A 21287-nucleotide genomic window follows, 5' to 3' on the forward strand; every position below is an offset into this window, starting at 1 on the left:
AGGATGGACAAAAACCTATTTGGAGCCTTGGGCCAAATTGGGGTTCCTGGTTCACACTCAAAGTAAACAGTTGGTGGGGAGAAAACAAACTCAGGCGCTGACCCTGGCCACAGTGGGGGTTGTCAAAACCCCTTATTTTGTGAGATGGAAAAAAAGAGAGAAAGAAAAAGGAAAGCAGAAATCCCTCATACTGACCTGGGCCAGATTCACAAAACACTGATTATGCAAAAAAGTAAACTTTTTTGTTGTTGTGATTTTACCCCCTTTTTCTCCCCAATTTCGTGATATCCAATTACGACCTTGTCTCATTGCTGCAACTCCCCAACGAGGCCAAGGTCGAGTCAAGCGTCCCCCGAAACATGACCCGCTAACCACGCTTCTTAACACCTGCCCGCTTAACCCGGAAGCCAGCTGCACCAATGTATCGAAGGGAACACCGTTCAACTGATGACCGAAGTCAGCCTGCTGGCGCCCGCCCCACCACAAAGAGTCGCTATAGTGCAATGAGCCAAGTAAAGCCCCCCTGGCCAAACCCTTCCCTAATCCGGACGACGCTGGGCCAATTGTGTGCCTTCCTATGGGATTCCTGGTTGTGACAGCCGGTTGTGACACAGCCTAGGATCGAACCCCAGGATGTAGTGACGCCGCAACACTGCGATGCTTTTCTTACTAACTTCTCAAATATCTTCTTTACAAGTCTTCTTAAGATGTTTGTTGCTAGGCAACTGATTTAGCTATCTAGCTAGCAATGGCAATCATGTTAGCATATTTCGTAGAGATTACTGTTCTAAAACATATTCTTGGGTTTAAAATAATCAATACTTAAACTTTCAGATGAAGTTTGTGAGTGAATTAAACATGTTCAATTGCTTTCATGAGCTTATTCTCTCACAGCCCTGAGTTTAAGACAAGCTATCTTGGAATTAAGAACATTTACAAAGCTTTATTTTCAAGAATCTCTTAACTTTTTGCTGTAGGAGAAACATAAGAAATAGCGCAAGAACATTTCCAATAACCTTTTTGAGAAATGGCAACTAATGTTTAACGTTCTTCTTTAGTCTATAGTTAAGGAAAAAAGCTCAGTTAAGAAGACATTTCTTCTTAAGAAGGTTTTGTGAATCTGGGCCTGGGTGACATCACCCTTGACAACCAGCTGAGGTCCCTGTACCCATGGTGGTATTAGTGTTTTGACTCCCCCAATTAGGACCCTATTACTGCGGAGAATGGGTCCTTGTGCGTGTAGAGTAATTAAGTCCCAGGGCATCATGTTCAGAAAGAGGCAGGGTCTACACACACACACACACACACACACACACACACACACACACACACACACACACACACACACACACACACACACACACACACACACAGGAGAGCAGGTGGCACCGTCTTAAGAGGGCAGAGTAAACAAGAGGGCTGTCCTTTCAAGGAAGACAAAAAGGAAAGCCTCGTCTGTGACTGAATGTAAAAGGCTAATAGACTCTCTTCTGCCAAGTTAATAGAAATATTCTGCATTTGATACCCAAAAGCAGAGTTGTATTCCTTACAAGTTTAAATGAAATAGCCTACGGTGTACATACTAATATAACAGTAGTTGTATTTGTGCTCAGGTCTAGGTGTGTTCAGATGAACAGTAGGAATCAAAGTTATCCTATTGGCTACAACCACATAGTTCTAAAGCCCTAACATAGTTCTAAAGCCCTAAACATAGTTCTAAAGCCTTAAACATAGTTCTAAAGCCCTAAACATAGTTCTAAAGCCTTAAACATAGTTCTAAAGCCCTAAACATAGTTCTAAAGCCTTAAATATAGTTCTAAAGCCTTAAACATAGTTATAAAGCCTTAAACATAGTTATAAAGCCCTAAACATAGTTATAAAGCCCTAACATAGTTCTAAAGCCCTAAACATAGTTCTAAAGCCCTAAACATAGTTCTAAAGCCCTAAACATAGTTCTAAAGCCCTTTGCCTCTTTAGAAAGCAGATCAAATCTTACTCGGCAAATTTTTGTGAGCATGAGCGGTAGCCCAGGACATTTGACAGACTATGGCCTCTTCTTCCAAATATGCTTGTTGATCCAATACGCAGTAGTTACTCATCCAAAAAAACACATTGATGGAGCGATTCACAAATCCATAGTGAGAGATATGAATTGGCAATCAGTGGCCAGGCACTGGGGGCTGCCTTTAGCATTCAGGTCAGGACTGACAGACCATCTGCTTCTGTTTTCTGAGAACAGTTCTGTTACTGTGCAGCACACCTCAAAGCCTCACTCTGCTGGATTCCGATGTGGTTGAATAGGCTACTTTGCATTTGGTTTCTTATATAACCGTTTATATGGATCATCACTTGCAAAGACAGATGTATCACACTGACAAGGTTATACGACGTAAGATGACTCAACAATATTATAAATAAAATGATGTTGTTTAGAAAAGGGCTTTGAGATTTATAAGTATTCCAGATTTTCACATTAAGGGATATTGCAGTGGTAAGACACATTTGTATTAAAGTATTCAATAAAAATAATGATTGTAGTGCATCTAATTTGAATATGACCAAAATGACCTAAGGGAGAATTTGGTGTAGCCGTAGTATTCATTATTGTGATGTTTTGTTTTAGCAGATGCTCTTATCCAGAGCGACTTACAGGAGCAATTAGGGTTAATTGACTTGCTCAAAGGCGCAGACAGATTTTTCACCTAGTCAGCTCAGGGATTGGAACCAGCAACCTTTCAGTTACTTGCCCAACGTTCTTAACGGCTAGGCTACCTGCCGCTTATGATGTGTAACGTGCACCTGTTGAACCAGGCACTGTGGAATTGGAGGGGAGGGAGGTGAGCGTTTACCTAGACTACCTCGTCTCCCAGGGCGACGGATGGTGCAGGATGAGAGAGACAAAGAGCAAAGGACCAAGCCCACGTGAGCAGACAGGTATTTGACCTCTGCAGGGAAGAAATACCTCCTTGTTTTCTGTTTAGCTATATGTGTTATATCCTTCCAGTGGTGGAAATAGTACCCAACTGTCATACTTGAGTAAAAGTAAAGATACCTTAATAGAAAATGACTCAAGTAAAAGTAAAAGTCACCCAGTAAAATTCTACTTGAGTAAAAGTCTAAAAGTATTTGGTTTAAAATGTACTAAAGTATCAAAAGTAAAAGTATAAATAATTTCAAATTCCCTATATTAAGCAAACCAGATGGCACCATTTTCTTGTTGTTTTTTTAACTTACGGAAAGCCAGGGGCACACTCCAACACTCAGACATAATTTACAAATGAAGCATGTGTGTTTTGTGAGTCCGCCAGATCAGAGGCAGTAGGGATGACCAGGGATGTTCTCTGTTTAGTGAGTGGGCCAGATCAGAGGAAGTAGGGATGACCAGGGATGTTCTCTGTTTAGTGAGTGGGCCAGATCAGAGGCAGTAGGGATGACCAGGGATGTTCGGTTGATAAGTGTGTGAATTAGACTATTTTCCTGTCCTGCTAAGTATTCAAAATGTAACAAGTACTTTTGGGTGTCAAGGAAAATGTATGGAGTAAATAGTACAATATTTTCTTAAGGAATGTAGTGAAGTAAAAGTAGTAAAAAATATAAATAGTAAAGTACAGATACCCCAAAAAACGACTTAAGCAGTACTTTAAAGAATTTTTACTTAAGTACTTTACACTGCTGTATCCTTCCATTGTTGAGGCTCTTTTCACAGTCAGTTCTCAGTTTTCATTGAACATTTATGTGAAATTGCTTTATATTTCCATAAGGGATCGTCTTTGATGATTTACAAAATGAAATTACTCACATTCGAAACGATTTAAAAACTTTTTTTTAAAGTTTGTGTATTCCAACAATTTGCTGTTAACATCATTACTAATCTGATTTCCGGTCTGGTCCCTTCCGATAAGGAGCCTATATACTTTGCACTAAATAATGACATTTAAAGCCCTGTGTGTGACTAAGTCCCCTCCAGCAGCTGAGCCCTATCTACATCACTAGCTCTGTACTGTAGCATAATGATATTGATTCCCTTAGTCCATAAGATACAGCTCAATGAAACAACTCCCACTGAGAAACAAGAAAAAAACTCAAATAAGAGCCACTGTTTGACTCAGAGACCCCCAAGGGGCGGGCACACACACACACACACACACACACACACACACACACACACACACACACACACACACACACACACACACACACACACACACACACACACACACACCTGACACACACACACACCTGACACACATACACACACAGCATACACACACAGCCATACTCCTAACACACACAAACACATCACCAGGTCTGCAGGCAGGGTGTCTGGGGAGACAGAGCATAGCGGAGCAGCAGTCTTGGGGCCTGTCCTTTCTCCCTGCCGGGGTAGTGTATATCCACTGGACTGTGTTGATGGTGTGTTCTTGTGCCTGCGGCTGCTACAGGGCCAGCTGAGCTGCAGCTCCCAGAGAGCCTTGCTGTGGCGCTGACCACATTTCTCCCAGCCACACTTGAAATAAGATTGGCTGTGAGTCGCTGTCTTGTCCTCCTGCCCCCCTAGAGCTTTTCCACTGTGTTTTTTCCCTTGCTGTTCATGTAGGTCTCACTTCACATATAACAGGCTGGCCGGCTGTTACTCTACTTGTTTCGTTGACACTGTTAGGGAGAGCTGGGGTTGTTCAGCGCCACATCTAGTACATGTAAACCAGCATTATAATGAATGACTAATGGAGCAAATCTTGAAGGTCTGGAATCACACACCCCTTTCATCCTGTGATTCTTGGACCTTTTGCATAATAAATGGGTCACTCTGGTCATTGGGTATGTCTTAGTTAAATATGATTCTATCTTAAAGGAATCCAATCCATTGGACGTTAGTTGAGAGTCACTCAAATGTATTTATCCCCTCAAATTAGTAGGAGCAGATAACGGACCATACAGCCAAACTATAATTGAATCAGTTCAGCTCACAGAGAGATGGGCCAAGCCAACCGTGGCAGGTACAGCTGAACATTCCAGGCCCGCAACAATACAATTGGTTTACTGCATCTCACCAAACAATACATATACTCATTAATAAATCAATGAAATTCTGGAAAAGAAATAAGGAAAATGGACAAAATTGGAGCGGACTTGCATGCATATTATGAGTAATGAGCACATCAATAATTCATCATTTTCATTATGCTTCTGATTGCGTTGCCCGCAATCATTTGTTTTAAATATACATTGCTGTCATAAGCATTCTGAAAGAAATCTTGAAGATTTAGACTCATAATGCATAATGAATGTATACTAAACAACAATATAAACACAACATGTAAAGTGTTAGTCCAATGTTTCATGAGCTGAAATAAAAGATCCCCGAAATGTTCCATACGCACAAAAGCTTTTCTCTCAAATTGTGTCCACACATTTGTTTACATCCCTGTTAGTGAGCATTTCTCCTTTGCAAAGATAATCCATCCACTTGACAGGTGTGGCATATCAAGAATCTGATTAAACAGCATGATCATTACACAGGTGTACCTTATGATAAAAGGCCATTCTAAAATATGCAGTTTTGCCACACAACACAATGCCACAAATGTCTAAAGTTTTGAGGGCGTGTTGAATTGGCATGCTTGACTGCAGGAATGTTCTCCAAAGCTGTTGCCAGATATTTTAATGTTCATTTCTCTAAAATAAGCTGCCTACAACGTCGTTTTAGAGAATTTGGCAGTACTTCCAACCGGCATCACAACCACAGACCATGTGTAACCACGCCAGCCCAGGACCTCCACATCTGGCTTCTTCACCTGCGGGATCGTCTGAGACCAGCCACCCGGACAGCTGATGGAACTGTGGGTTTGCATAACCAAAGAATTTCTGCACAAGCTGTCAGAAACTGTCTAAGAGAAGCTCCTCTGCATGCTCGTCATCCTCACCACTTGACCTGACTGCAGCTCGGCGTCGTAACCGACTTCAGTGGGAAAATGCTCACCTTCGCTGGCCACTGGCATGCTGGAGAAGTGTGCTCTTCACAGATGAATCCCGGTTTCAACTGTACCGGGCAGATGGCAGCGTGTATGGCGTGGTGTGGGCAAGCGGTTTGTTGACATCAACGTTGTGAACAGAGTGCCCCATAGTGTCGGTGGGGTTATGGTATGGGCATGCATAACCAACGGACAACTAACACAATTGCATTTTATCAATGGCAATTTGAATGTACAGAGATACCGTGACGAGATCCTGAGGCCCATTGTCATTCCGTTCATCCGACGCCATCACCTCATGTTTCAACATGATAATGCACAGTCCCATGTCGCAAGGATCTGTACACAATTACTGGAAGCTGAACATGTCCCAGTTCTTCCATGGCCTGCATACTCACCAGACAAGTCACCCATTGAACATGTTTGGGATGCCCTTGGATTGTTGTGTACGACAGTGTGTAGCAGTTCCCGACAATATCCAGCAACTTCACACAGCTATTGAAGAGGAGTGGGACAACATTCCACAGGCCACAATCAACAGCCTGATCAACTCTGTGTTGCGCTGCATGAGGCAAATGGTGTTCACACCAGATACTGACTGGTTTTCTGATCCACGCCCATATCTTTATTTTAAAGTATCTGTGACCAACAGATGCATATCTGTATTCCCAATCTTGTGAAATCCATAGATTAGGACCTAATTCATTTATTTCAATTGACTGATTTCTTTATATGAACTGTAACTCAGTAAAATCTTTCATATTTTTGTTCAGTGTAATTGTCTGTCTTCTCATTGACGTCACAGTTTGCGCAGTAGGATCTTAATTTGATCACTCTTGTTGCTGAGAATTTTCCTGCGGATGTGCTTTGATTTACAATAAATCACTGAAAACACGGTAATATTAACAGTATTGCACTTTTCATGTAGCCTACTGTCGGCCAGCTAATAGCCTAACCACCGATCAACCAACATTATGGACTAAGCATGAAAATATTTTTGCTTCAGGAATATTTTGCTAGGTCAAATTAAGATCCTACATCTGTATGTCGGTCCCATTAGTCATTCTAACAGTGTCCCAACTGCAGCAGTTCCAGATATGCTAAGAATGTCAACATGTTAATGTCTAATCTGAATACAGTATTTCCCAAGAGTCCAACAGACTGAGTTCATTCAAATAGCATCCATTTGAATTGTTAGCTTGTTTTCATTTCTCATAATGGTTGTTCATATGCAGCCTGTTCATGAGTTTCCTCGCATCAATTTGGTCTCCACAGAACAGTAGCGGTGCTTGGGTAAAATCATTAGGGAAGCCAAGACCCCCCCCAGTGCATATCCCATGTAACAGACATGACCTACAGCATGGTTAAGCAAGTTAATATTTCTGACATTTCCAGACTACTGAACAACTATTGATTTAGAACCACGGAGACTTACCGCAAGTCACAAAGAAAACAGGAGCTGCCTTCACTATTCCAGCACCATTTCAACTTCATCAAATCACCTCTGCTTAATCTAATACAGTGACAACTAAAAGATACCAAAAACAATTTAGTCCAATCAACGTAAGCTAAATATGATGTGGCTGTCCATTGTTCTGATTTCTGTCTGCGCGTTCATGCAAGTAGAAAAACATGTTGACTCACCCAACTTGTAGAGAAATGCCAATGCCATTCTCCTTACTTTCATGTTGACGAAACGGTCTATCACTCTGTCATAAAGTACCCACTTTTATTTTTTGTTGTCCCAGGCTACCTGGCTAAAATGCTTTCTCGCTAGCCTAACTTCCATTCATGGGCAACGTTAGCTAGTTACCTTCTACATCTCGCTTCTGTTTATATTGAACTTCCATCCTCTCAGGCCAGGGGCACAACAATGTATGAATTAATGGCTGGATCAGAATCGCCGTTATAGTCATTGGCCAGAATGGAGAATTAAGTAAAACCACAATTCCAAATCCCTATCTCCATCCATGGCTAATTTAGGAAAGGGCTAATTTTAGCAAGCCAGCTAGACACTGGAGAATAATACAACGAGATGCAACAATTCAAGTTGTTTCTGTTAATGATGTATGCTCTCAAAGCGATTTTGTCACGTTCTGACCATAGTTCTTTTGGGTTTTCTTTGTTTTAGTATGGTCAGGGTGTGAGTTGGGGTGGGCAGTCTATGTTTTCTGTTTCTATGTGGGGTTTCTTGTTTGGCCTGATATGGTTCTCAATCAGAGGCAGGTGTTAGTCATTGTCTCTGATTGGGAACCATATTTAGGTAGCCTGTTTTGTAGTGTGTTTTGTGGGTGATTGTTCCTGTTCGTGTGTTCCTGGTTTGTCTGTGTTCACTAGTTCGGGACTGTAGCTTCGTTGGTTTTCGTCTGTTTATTGTTTTGTTCATAATTGAAAAGTATTCAAATAAATATGGATACGTACCACGCTGCGCATTGGTCCTCCTCTCCTTCCACCGACGAAAGCCGTTACAGATTTGATAGGAGAGACACCAAATCCAAGCTGGCTTCCCTTTACACTTTTCTTTTTTTCGCCAGGACCATTCACAGTTGAGCTCGCTCAGTTTAGCTCAATGCTGATTGGCAAATTTTGTATACTTTCAATTCAATGCTAAGGGCAGAAACAATGTCCTACTCGTTTTGACGAGACAGTATCAGATACAGTGGGGAGAACAAGCATTTGATACACTGCCGATTTTGCAGGTTTTCCTACTTACAAAGCATGTAGAGGTCTGTAATTTTTATCATAGGTACACTTCAACTGTGAGAGACGGAATCTAAAACAAAAATCCAGAAAATCACATTGTATGATTTTTAAGTAATTAATGTGCATTTTATTGCATGACATAAGTATTTGATACATCAGAAAAGCAGAACTTAATATTTGGTACAGAAACCTTTGTTTGCAATTACAGAGATCATATGTTTCCTGTAGTTCTTGACCAGGTTTGCACACACTGCAACAGGGATTTTGGCCCACTCCTCCATACAGACCTTCTCCAGATCCTTCAGGTTTCGGGGCTGTCGCTGGGCAATACGGACTTTCAGCTCCCTCCAAAGATTTTCTATTGGGTTCAGGTCTGGAGACTGGCTAGGCCACTCCAGGACCTTGAGATGCTTCTTACGGAGCCACTCCTTAGTTGCCCTGGCTGTGTGTTTCGGGTCGTTGTCATGCTGGAAGATCCAGCCACAACCCATCTTCAATGCTCTTACTGAGGAAAGGAGGTTGTTGGCCAAGATCTCGCGATACATGGCCCCATCCATCCTCCCCTCAATACGGTCGCCCTGTCCCCTTTGCAGAAAAGCATCCCCAAAGAATGATGTTTCCACCTCCATGCTTCACGGTTGGGATGGTGTTCTTGGGGTTGTACTCATCCTTCTTCTTCCTCCAAACACGGCAAGTGGAGTTTAGACCAAAAAGCTCTATTTTTGTCTCATCAGACCACATGACCTTCTCCCATTCCTCCTCTGGATCATCCAGATGGTCATTGGCAAACTTCAGATGGGCCTGGACATGCGCTAGCTTGAGCAGGGGGACCTTGCGTGCGCTGCAGGATTTTAATCCATGACGGCGTAGTGTGTTACTAATGGTTTTCTTTGAGACTGTGGTCCCAGCTCTCTTCCGTTCATTGACCAGGTCCTGCTGTGTAGTTCTGGGCTGATCCCTCACCTTCCTCATGATCATTGATGCCCCACGAGGTGAGATCTTGCATGGAGCCCCAGACCGAGGGTGATTGACCGTCATCTTGAACTTCTTCCATTTTCTAATAATTGCGCCAACAGTTGTTGCCTTCTCACCAAGCTGCTTGCATATTGTCCTGTAGCCCATCCCAGCCTTGTGCAGGTCTACAATTTTATCCCTGATGTCCTTACACAGCTCTCTGGTCTTGGCCATTGTGGAGAGGTTGGAGTCTGTTTGATTGAGTGTGTGGACAGGTGTCTTTTATACAGGTAACGAGTTCAAACTGGTGCAGTTAATACAGATAATGCGTTGAGAACAGGAGGGCTTCTTAAAGAAAAACTAACAGGTCTGTGAGAGCCGGAATTCTTACTGGTTGGTAGGTGATCAAATACTTATGTCATGCAATAAAATGCAAATTAATTACTTAAAAATCATACAATGTGATTTTCTGGATTTTTGAAAAAAATTACAGACCTCTACATGCTTTGTAAGTAGGAAAACCTGCAAAATCGGCAGTGTATCAAATACTTGTTCTCCCCACTGTAGATGGTCTACAAGAAAAGAGACAGAGGGTCATCCCTCGGATGCTTTCTCCAGTGAGATACATTCTCAGCCTGTTGTGAATTGAAGGAAAATTATGAAACACAGAGACGAAAGAGGAATTATTTTATGTTTTAAAATGACATTTTTTGTAAAATGTTTGGGGAAGCCTGGCTTCCCTTGGCGTCCATGAATACATGCTACTGCCACAGAATAAAAGCTTCCACTTAAGGAACAAAGTACAGATGTAGGATCTTAATTTGATCACTCCTTTGTTGCTGAGAATCTTCCTACGCCGCAGGAAATGCAGATGAGCTTTGTGATTTACAAAAATTCACTGAAAACACATACTAACGTCTGGTTATATTAACAGTATTGGACTTTTCATGTAGCCTACTTTTGTCCGGCTAATAGCCAAAGCAACGATCAAGCAACATTATGGACTAAACGTTCAAATCCTGTTGCTGCAGGATTATTTTGCCAAGACACTATTGATCAAATTAAGATCCTACATCTGAAGCTCAAACTGTGCACAGCTGTCCCTGAGCCCTACAATAGGCTACCACTCAACAGAACTCTTTACAATGGAGTTTTTTGTCACTATTTTTCTCCTGACAAATTGAAATTATCTTGAAGGTCTGTTCTGTTTGCTTGCCATTAATTTGACCTTGGTGAATCCTCCTTGAGATAGTTTTTATTTCTAATTCCCTTTTGGGAGACCTCCATATGTCTAAGGGATGTATTACTCTTAGCCCAGGCCTGGAATAGGGTCAGAAACCGCTTCAGGAAAATTATAGTCTTATCTTTTATTATTCATGCTGTGTCATGTTCCTCAATGGGCTCTTTCTATGAATTTATGGGTACATTAAACACTTGGCAACACTCTTTATCTCAACACATTAAGTTGCTCATAAAATATACATTTTCATTCAACGCTAATTGAGGAAGTAAAACTGTAATTACAAAATTATGTTTCTTTTAAATAATGGCTTGACAACTTGTATCCCTAGTCCCCAGCTGCTAAGATTTCATAAAATCCCCAAAATGTATACCAAAAGCAACTGAGTCATAAGTCATAGTATTTGAGGAAAAGTATTTTTGTAAGACCTTAACGGTGAATTAGACAAGGTTTGTACTGTACTAAGATCTCCCTCTCTCTTTCCCATTGGCCTTTTCCATGTTGGTACGTTAGTGTTTCAGCCTGCTGGTGGTGGTGGGTTCAGTGCATCGTGAAGTGTTGTTTTTGTTAGTCTAATTGATTTCAGGTGCTCAGAGAGAGGCAACGACGGAGGGGGAATGCTAAAATAGGAGCCAATTTACCAGGAGAGAAATGGGCCCGCTGCTAAGTAGGCTTCATGCTTGATACTTCAAACCCAGTGCACCTCAGTATAGCCCAGTCATTTAACATTGGCTGTTTCTACTCTGTCCATTTATAATCTGTCTCAGCACATGACAAGCCATGCTATCCCCTTGAGGTGTTGCCTGTTCTGTACCTTACTGATGATACGCTGGTTACACACAGACACTTATATAAGAGCAAGACGGAGAGGTCTGGGTGCATGGTGTGATCAGCCTGTCCCCCAGAGCGACTGCACACCACCACCACACACGCAGGTCTGTCTTTGCCAGGCATGGTGAGCAATCATCCCATGCCCTCAGTGTAGAGGGGCGAGGTGCAGTTGCCAAGTCAACTGCTGGATAGCCATCCTGAGTGAGATTCTCTGTGGAGGGGTATGACGAGGGGAGGGGCTGAGGGCAAAGAGGGAAAGCCAGGGGCCTTTTTCTTGCCCACACCCACCCAGCTGGGGCCAATGGCAGCCAAAACGGGAGAAGATCTCCTCACAGCATGTTTCACAGGCACAGTGAAAGATGGTTTAGGATTTTCATTGTACTGTATGAGTTTTTATTTCATTAGTTTTAGACGTGTTGGTGTGGTTTTTGTTTTATAACTATTCTTACGATAGTGGGAATCCCTTATTGAGGGAGGGGGTTTCCCTGCACATCAAAGCCTACATGATGAATACCTGTTCTACTGTTAGTATATCAGTGGTGCAGTGTGGATGTCAGATATCCTATATGACTGAAGCTACTTTAGCTTAGAGCGGCAACATAAACCCCCTCTGGTAATGTTATTGATCCTTCACTATGGTATGAAGCTGGTTGTTCAGATCCTTCACTATGGTATAAAGCTGGGTGTTCAGATCCTTCACTATGGTATAAAGCTGGGTGTTCAGATCCTTCACTATGGTATAAAGCTGGATGTTCAGATCCTTCACTATGGTATAAAGCTGGGTGTTCAGATCCTTCACTATGGTATGAAGTTGGTTGTTCAGATCCTTCACTATGGTATAAAGCTGGTTGTTCAGATCCTTCACTATGGTATAAAGCTGGGAGTTCACATCCTTCACTATGGTATAAAGCTGGGTGTTCAGATCCTTCACTATGGTATAAAGCTGGGTGTTCAGATCCTTCACTATGCTATAAAGCTGGGTGTTCAGATCCTTCACTATGCTATAAAGCTGGGAGTTCACATCCTTCACTATGGTATAAAGCTGGGTGTACAGATCCTTCACTATGGTATAAAGCTGGGTGTACAGATCCTTCACTATGGTATAAAGCTGGGTGTTCAGATCCTTCACTATGGTATAAAGCTGGGTGTTCAGATCCTTCACTATGGTATAAAGCTGGGTGTTCAGATCCTTCACTATGGTATATAGCTGGATGTTCAGATCCTTCACTATGGTATAAAGCTGGGTGTTCAGATCCTTCACTATGGTATAAAGCTGGGTGTTCAGATCCTTCACTATGGTATAAAGCTGGGTGTTCAGATCCTTCACTATGGTATAAAGCTGGGTGTTCAGATCCTTCACTATGGTATAAAGCTGGGTGTTCAGATCCTTCACTATGGTATATAGCTGGATGTTCAGATCCTTCACTATGGTATAAAGCTGGGTGTTCAGATCCTTCACTATGGTATAAAGCTGGATGTTCAGATCCTTCACTATGGTATAAAGCTGGGTGTTCAGATCCTTCACTATGGTATAAAGCTGGGTGTTCAGATCCTTCACTATGGTATAAAGCTGGGTGTTCAGATCCTTCACTCTGGTATAAAGCTGGGTGTTCAGATCCTTCACTATGGTATAAAGCTGGGTGTTCAGATCCTTCACTATGGTATACAGCTGGGTGTTCAGATCCTTCACTATGGTATAAAGCTGGGTGTTCAGATCCTTCACTATGCTATAAAGCTGGGAGTTCACATCCTTCACTATGGTATAAAGCTGGGTGTACAGATCCTTCACTATGGTATAAAGCTGGGTGTACAGATCCTTCACTATGGTATAAAGCTGGGTGTTCAGATCTCTCTAATGCCATAATAAAATGCCTTGTCACTGCAGTAGCGGTGCGTGGGTAAAATCACTGCAGTAGCGGTGCGTGGGTAAAATCACTGCAGTAGCGGTGCGTGGGTAAAATCACTGCAGTAGCGGTGCGTGGGTAAAATCACTGCAGTAGCGGTGCGTGGGTACAATCACTGCAGTAGCGGTGCGTGGGTACAATCATTGCAGTAGCGGTGCGTGGGTAAAATCACTGCAGTAGCGGTGCGTGGGTACAAACACTGCAGTAGCGGTGCGTGGGTAAAATCACTGCAGTAGCGGTGCGTGGGTAAAATCACTGCAGTAGCGGTGCGTGGGTAAAATCACTGGGGCAGCCAGAAATAAAATCTTATTACAACCTATGTGTTGTGATATTTGCGTTGTTTGCTTTATAACCTGGTAGTTCATATGCTTTGACACCGTGATATTTCGGCCTAAAGACCAAGACAATAAGAAGACACAGTGGCAGAATAAATTCAACCACACATTTGTTTCATCACAAAACCAGAGAGCAACATCTGTCCAGTGAAGTCCACAAAACATATTACATGTAACAAACAGTTACATGACCTACAGCATGGTCAAGCAAGTTAATATTTCTGACATTTCTGGACTACTAAACAACTATTGATTTAGAACCACGGAGAGTTACCGCAAGTCACAAAGAAACAGGAGCTGCCTCCACTATTCCAGCACCATTTCAACTTCAACATTTCAACATCATCAACTCACCTTTGCTTAGTCTAATATAGTGACAACTAAAAGATACCAAAAACGATTTAGTCCAATCAACGTAAGCTAAATATGATGTGGCTGTCCATGGTTCTGATTTGTGTGTGTGTGTGTGTGTGTGTGTGCGTGCCAGTAGAAAAACATGTTGACTCACCCTACACCAATACCATCCTCTTCTCTCTGTCATGCAGTACATGCTTTTATTTTTTGTTATCCTAGGCTACCTAGTTAAAATGCTTGCTCGCTAGCCTAACTTCCATTCATGGGCAACGTTACCTAGTTACCATTAGCCTTCTGCATCTAGCTACATATATTGAACTTCCATCCTCTCAGGCCAGGGGCACAATGTATGAATTAATGGTTGGATCAGAATCGCCATTATAATCATTGCCCAGTATGGAGAATTAAGTAAAAGTCCAAATCCAAATCTCATTCCATGGCTATTTTAGGAAATGGCCACTTTTAGCTAGCTAGCTAGCCACCAGAGGACAACAACACAACGAGATGCAACAGTTGTTTCTGTCTCGATTTGATAGGAACCAAATCCAAAAGGGCTTCTCTTGACACTTTTTAAAAATATTTTGGATGCGCCAGGACCATTCACTGTTTGGCTCAATGCTGATTGGCTATTATTATTTTATATTTTTTCATCAAGGGAGGCCAAATGCTCGCTGGCTTCCCTTGCATTCAATGCTACTGGCGGCAACAACGTCACACTCTTCTGGACCAGACAGCATCAGATAGATGACCTACACATACAGAGACAGAGGGGCGCTGTTTCACTCGCTCAGATGCTTTCTCCGGTGAGATACAGTCGTATGAAAAAGTTTGGGCACCCCTGACAATTTCCATGATTTCCATTTATAAATAATTGGGTGTTTGGATCAGCAATTTCATTTTGATCTATCAAATAACTGATGGACACAGTAATATTTCAGTAGTGAAATTAGGTTTATTGGATTAACAGAAAATGTGCAATATGCATCAAAACAAAATTAGACAGGTGCATAGATTTGGGCACCCCAATAGAAAAATCACATCAATATTTAGTAGAGCCTCCTTTTGCTAAAATAACAGCCTCAAGATGCTTCCCATAGCCTCTAATGAGTGTCTGGATTCTGGATGAAGGTATTTCGGAACATTCCTCCTTACAAAACATCTCCAGTTCAGTTAGGTTTGATGGTTGCCGAGCATGGACAGCCCGCTTCAAATCATCCCACAGATTCTCAATGATATTCAGGTCTGGGGACTGGGATGGCCATTCCAGAACATTGTACTTGTTCCTCTGCATAAATGCCCGGGTAGATTTTGAGCAGTGTTTTGGGTCGTTGTCTTGTTGAAACATCCAGCGCCAGCGTAACTTCAACTTTGTGACTGATTCTTCAACATTATTCCCAAGAATCTGCTGATATTGAGTGGAATCCATGCGACCCTCAACTTTAACAAGATTCCCAGTACCGGCACTGGCCACACAGCCCCACAGCATGATGGAACCCCCACCAAATGTTACTGTGGGTAGCAAGTGTTTTTCTTGGAACACTGTGTTCTTTTGCCGCCATGCATAACGTCCCTTGTTATGACCAAATAACTCAATCTTTGTTTCATCAGTCCACAGCACCTTATTCCAAAATGAAGCTGGCTTGTCCAAATGTGCGTTTGCATACCTCAAGCGACTCTGTTTGTGACGTGTGCAGAAAAGGCTTCTTCTGCATCACTTTCCCATACAGCTTCTCCTTGTGCAAAGTGCGCTGAATTGTTGAACGATGCACAGTGACACCATCTGCAGCAAGATGATGTTGTAGGTCTTTGGAGGTGGTCTGTGGGCTGTTTTTGACCGTTCTCACCATCCTTCGCCTTTGCCTCTCCGATATTTTACTTGGCCTGCCACTTCTGGCCTTAACAAGAACTGTGCCTGTGGTCTTCCATTTCCTCACTATGTTCCTCACAGTGGACACTGACAGCTTAAATCTCTGCGATAGCTTTTTGTAGCCTTCCTCTAAACCATAATGTTGAACAATCTTTGTTTTCAGGTCATTTGAGAGTTGTTTTGAGCCCCCGATGTTGCCACTCTTCAGAGGAGAGTCAAAGAGAACAACAACTTGCAATTGGCCACCTTAAATACCTTTTCTCATGATTGGATGCACTTGTCTATGAAGTTCAAGGCTTAATGAGCTCACCAAACCAATTGTGTGTTCCAATTAATCAGTGCTAAGTAGTTACAGGTATTCAAATCAACAAAATGACAAGGGTGCCCACATTTTTGCATATCCTATTTTTCACATCTGATTTAATTTCATACAACTTAATATTGCTACACTAAACATCTTTGTCTGGACAATACCCCAGTACTCAGCTTTTATTAGAAAATGAATGGCATGCCACTGTGATCATTTTCTGTGACGACAGAGTAAATTATTATGCAGCCTCAGAGGGGTGCTCAAACTTTTTCATACGACTGTACATTCAGTCTTTTTTGAAATAAAGGACATTTATGAAACACAGAGAGACGAAAGATATATATTTTTTTGTTAATTAATTGGGGAAGCTTGGCTTCCCTTGGCATTTATGAATACACACCATTGTGTCACTGGAGAGTCTGTGGGTATTCACTGTAATGCTATTGATCCTTCACTATGCTATAAAGCTGGGGGTTCAGATCTCTCTAATGCCATAATAAAATGCCTTGTCACTAGAGAGTCTGTGGGGATTCATTGCTGTACAGAATACATCCAGACTGGAAAGCCCAGGATTATAAACAGGCAATATCTTTGCACTGAAAGTAATTTAGTCAAATCTGACAGAAGGCCTTTCTCCTCAAAACTGAAGGACAGTTACTTGAGACTTCGCTCTGTGAAGAACATCCTTATAATGTTTGCCTCAGAGATGATTGTCAGTTGTAATTTGGGCGTCTTCAATACTCTTTACCCTGTATTTCCCATCAAGACCCTCTTTTGAGGCATTTGTGGTCCAGTCTCCCTGATATTTTGGGGCAGGTCTGCTGTGGAGGACAGATCGTTTTGAGGAGTTTCTGAGAGTCAGATCTTCCACACAACTGGAAACACAGTAGAATGTTTAATCTGCCGTCTTTATTGAAGTGTATTTGAGCAGACAGATACATGCGTGCTCTTATTCTCTTCATTTGTACTGCAGCTGACCCAGCAGGATGCCCGTGATGGATGGCAATCGCTGCTAGTCTCCCCCCTCCCTCGCCTCTCTTCACCCCCTTCAGAGCTCTCAGCCGACTGGGCTGACGTCCAGCGCTGGAGAAGTGAATCGCCGACCGTGGCTGAAGCTGCCTGCCTCTCTCCTGCTGAGGCCCGGGATCTTCACAGGTAAATCACAGTCCAAACCACTCCTGAGAAGAAGAGTCTATTTTTCCTGCCCTTAATGGGCCTGTGGAGGACAGGGCCTGTTATTTCAGACCTGGATCACACCCAAAATACTCCAGCTAATGACCTACTACACTCTGCCCAGAATCCACAATGACCCGCCGGGGCGGTCCCCGATCCTATCCTCTCTCTACAGTACCTTTCTCTAAGAAACCAACCGCCTCTAGGGAATCCATCCTGTCATTTGGCATTTTAAGAGCCTTCACATCTCATTCTACCTGTTTTTTTTGTCTTTTCTCCATACAGACTCCTCTTGAGCAACATTGATAAGCACGAGCTGTAGTTGTATAGCATCATCCCTCACATTGGATGGACATGGTGACGGTCCTGAGAGGGACAGATAGAAGCTGAGTTGAGGAGAGTTAAACAGACAGATTCCGGAAGCCTTGACCCATTTCACAATGTCCCTGACACGCTGGGGTTCACCAAGGATGCGTGCTCTGCCTCTTCCAGTTTGTGTGTGTGAGACAGAGAGAGTGAGAGAGAGAGATTATGGCAGCTTCCCCAGCTGAACTCTATGGGGAGGGCCACAGGTAGAGTAGGTTGACCCAGCTGTGTCCCCCTAGGGGTGGCTAGAACGCTTCCCCACATATACCTGTACACACCTTGTACAGTTAGTCTGGGTGATGAATGAGCAAGAGATCGTGACACTTTATTGCTTAAAGGGGCGTGTTTATCCCATCTCAATGTGCTCAATGTCATTGTAAATGTGTCAAGCCCAGGAATTTGTGTCTTGGAGATTTAGAGTGCACTTTGCAGTGCTGCTTTGTGTTTATTGTGATGTAGTACAATGTGATGTAAAAGACTGAACTTAAAATCATAATCTCAAAACCCAATGTACATCAAGCACTTATTGATATTGACGAATATGCCTTTCAATCATAGTGCTATCTGCGATCTTCATTCTGCATAACCTGTGTCACTGTAGTACACAGAGCTAGTTTCACAGCGTCCTTGTTTACTTCTGGTTTCTTGTACACATCCCTTTATACATGTCCATTTATCAGACCCACTGTTATGCCAGTGTTCTCTTCTTCCCTGTCAAACAGCTGACTGATACAGCTGAGCAGTTGCTAGGAAACGCCTTCTCCCTGCCCAGTCAATCTTTAGGGAGCCTATATGGAAGGAGGTGAGGTGTGTGTGTGTGTGTGTGTGTGTGTGTTTCACTTTAGTTGTTGAATGACATGTGGCCCTACAACTGAAGTTGGAAGTTTACATACACCTAGGTTGGTGTCATTAAAACTCGTTTTTCAACCACTCCACAAATTTCTTGTTAACAAACTATAGTTTTGGCAAGTCGGTTAGGACATCTACTTTGTGCATGACACAAGTCTTTTTTCCAACAATTGTTTACAGACAGATTATTTAACTTATAATTCATTGTATCACAATTCCAGTGGGTCAGAAGTTTACATACACTAAGTTGACTGTGCCTTTAAACAGCTTGGAAAAATCCAGAATGATGTCATGGCTTTAGAATCTTCTGATAGGCTAATTGACATCATTTGAGTCAATTGGAGGTGTAGCTGTGGATGTATTTCAAGGCCTACATTCAAACTCAGTGCCTCTTTGCTTGACATCATGGGAACATCAAAAGAAATCAGCCAAGACCTCAGAAAAGAAATCGTAGACCTCCACAATTCTGGTTCATCCTTGGGAGAAATTTCCAAACGCCTGAAGGTAACACGTTCATCTGTACAACCAATAGTACGCAAGTATAAACACCATGGGACCACGCAGCCGACATACCGCTCAGGAAGGAGACGCGTTTTGTCTCCTAGAGATAAACGTACTTTGGTGTGAAAAGTGCAAATCAATCCCAGAACAACAGCAAAGGACCTTGTGAAGATGCTGGAGGAAACAGGTACGAAAGTATCTATATCCACAGTAAAACGAGTCCTATATCGACATAACCTGAAAGGCCCCTCAGCAAGAAAGAAGCCACTGCTTCAAAACCGCCATAAAAACCGCCATAAAAAAGCCAGACTACGTTTTGCAACTGCACATGGGGACTGCACATGGGGACAAAGATCGTACTTTTTGGAGAAATGTCCTCTGGTCTGATATAGAACTGTTTGGCCATAATGACCATCATTATGTTTGGAGGAAAAAGGGGGAGGCTTGCAAGCCGAAGAACACCATCCCAACCGTGAAGCACGGGGGTGGCAGCATCATGTTGTGGGGCTGCTTTGCTGCAGGAGGGACTGGTGCACTTCACAAAATAGATGGCATCATGAAAGAGGAAAATTTTGTGGATATATTAAAGCAACATCTCAAGACATCAGTCAGGAAGTTAAAGCTTGGCCGCAAATGGGTCTTCCAAATGGACAATGACCCCAAGCATACTTCCGAAGTTGTGGCAAAATGGCTTAAGGACAACAAAGTCAAGGTATTGGAGTGGCCATCACAAAGCCCTGACCTCAAGCCTATAGAAAATGTGTGGGCAGAAAAAGCGTGTGCGAGCAAGGAAGCCTACAAACCTGATTCAGTTACACCAGCTCTGTCAGGAGGAATGGGCCAAAATTCACCCAACTTATTGTGGGAAGTTTGTGGAAAGCTACTCGAAACGTTTGACCCAAGTTAAACAATTTAAAGGCAATGCTACCAAATACTAATTGAGTAAATGTAAACTTCTGACCCACTGGGAATGTGATGAAAGAAATAAAAGCTGAAATAAATCATTCTCTCTATTATTATTCTGACATTTCACATTCTTAAAATAAAGTGGTGATCCTAACTGACCTAAGACAGGGAATTTTTACTAGGATTAAATGTCAGGAATTGCGAAAAACAGAGTTTAAATGTATTTAGCTAAGGTGTAAGGTAAGCTTCCGACTTCAACTGTATATATACATTTCAGTCTCAGGGAGGGTAATTCTCTGGGAAGTAAAACCACAGTAGTAGTTAGTGTACTGTAGCTGCCATTTCTCTAGAGATGTTCCTAATGTTGCTTACCATTTCTCAACGTCAAAGAAATCGTGTCAATTTGACAGTTATTCCACTTTTAGAAGTGTCTGGAACAAGGAATTCTCCTTCACTTCTGATTCAGCGTTGATGTGTGGGGCCCATTATTTCTAAAGTTGCCGACTGGTGTTCTCTGCCACGTTGTGCACACCGTCCTCTCTCCCACGCCTTCTGTTCCATCCCTGTGAGTTTCCCCGTCAGGTTGGGTCCTGTTCCTCCAACAGTTCCTCTGTGACACACATGTGTCTGTTAATCTGAAATTCTAGAGTGACGCAGAAAAGCTACGCGTTTCATTCCCAGAGAAAAGTGAGTGCGTCAGTAAAGTAATTTCTCCATACCTGACTTGGATTGGTCATTGCATAGATGGTACCTTTTTACTAGGCTGACTAATAAGATTGGATTGTGATGACAAGTTCTGTTAGTTTTGATAACTGAATATAGACAGTACTCTTCTTGCAGATGGACTGTGGGAGGAGAATGAGTGCTTATTCCCCAGCATATGGGATCTTCCTGGAAGGGTCCTCTGAATCACTCAGACCTATCATAGTGACCTTCACATCTGTTTCCTCCCGCCCCACGTCTCAACACAGTGTGTTTTAGGCACCTTTAGTTCTCTTGATAACACCATGTTAAATGAATAT

Source organism: Salvelinus namaycush, chromosome 38 (assembly GCF_016432855.1).
Source record: "Salvelinus namaycush isolate Seneca chromosome 38, SaNama_1.0, whole genome shotgun sequence".
Lineage (NCBI taxonomy): Eukaryota > Metazoa > Chordata > Actinopteri > Salmoniformes > Salmonidae > Salvelinus > Salvelinus namaycush.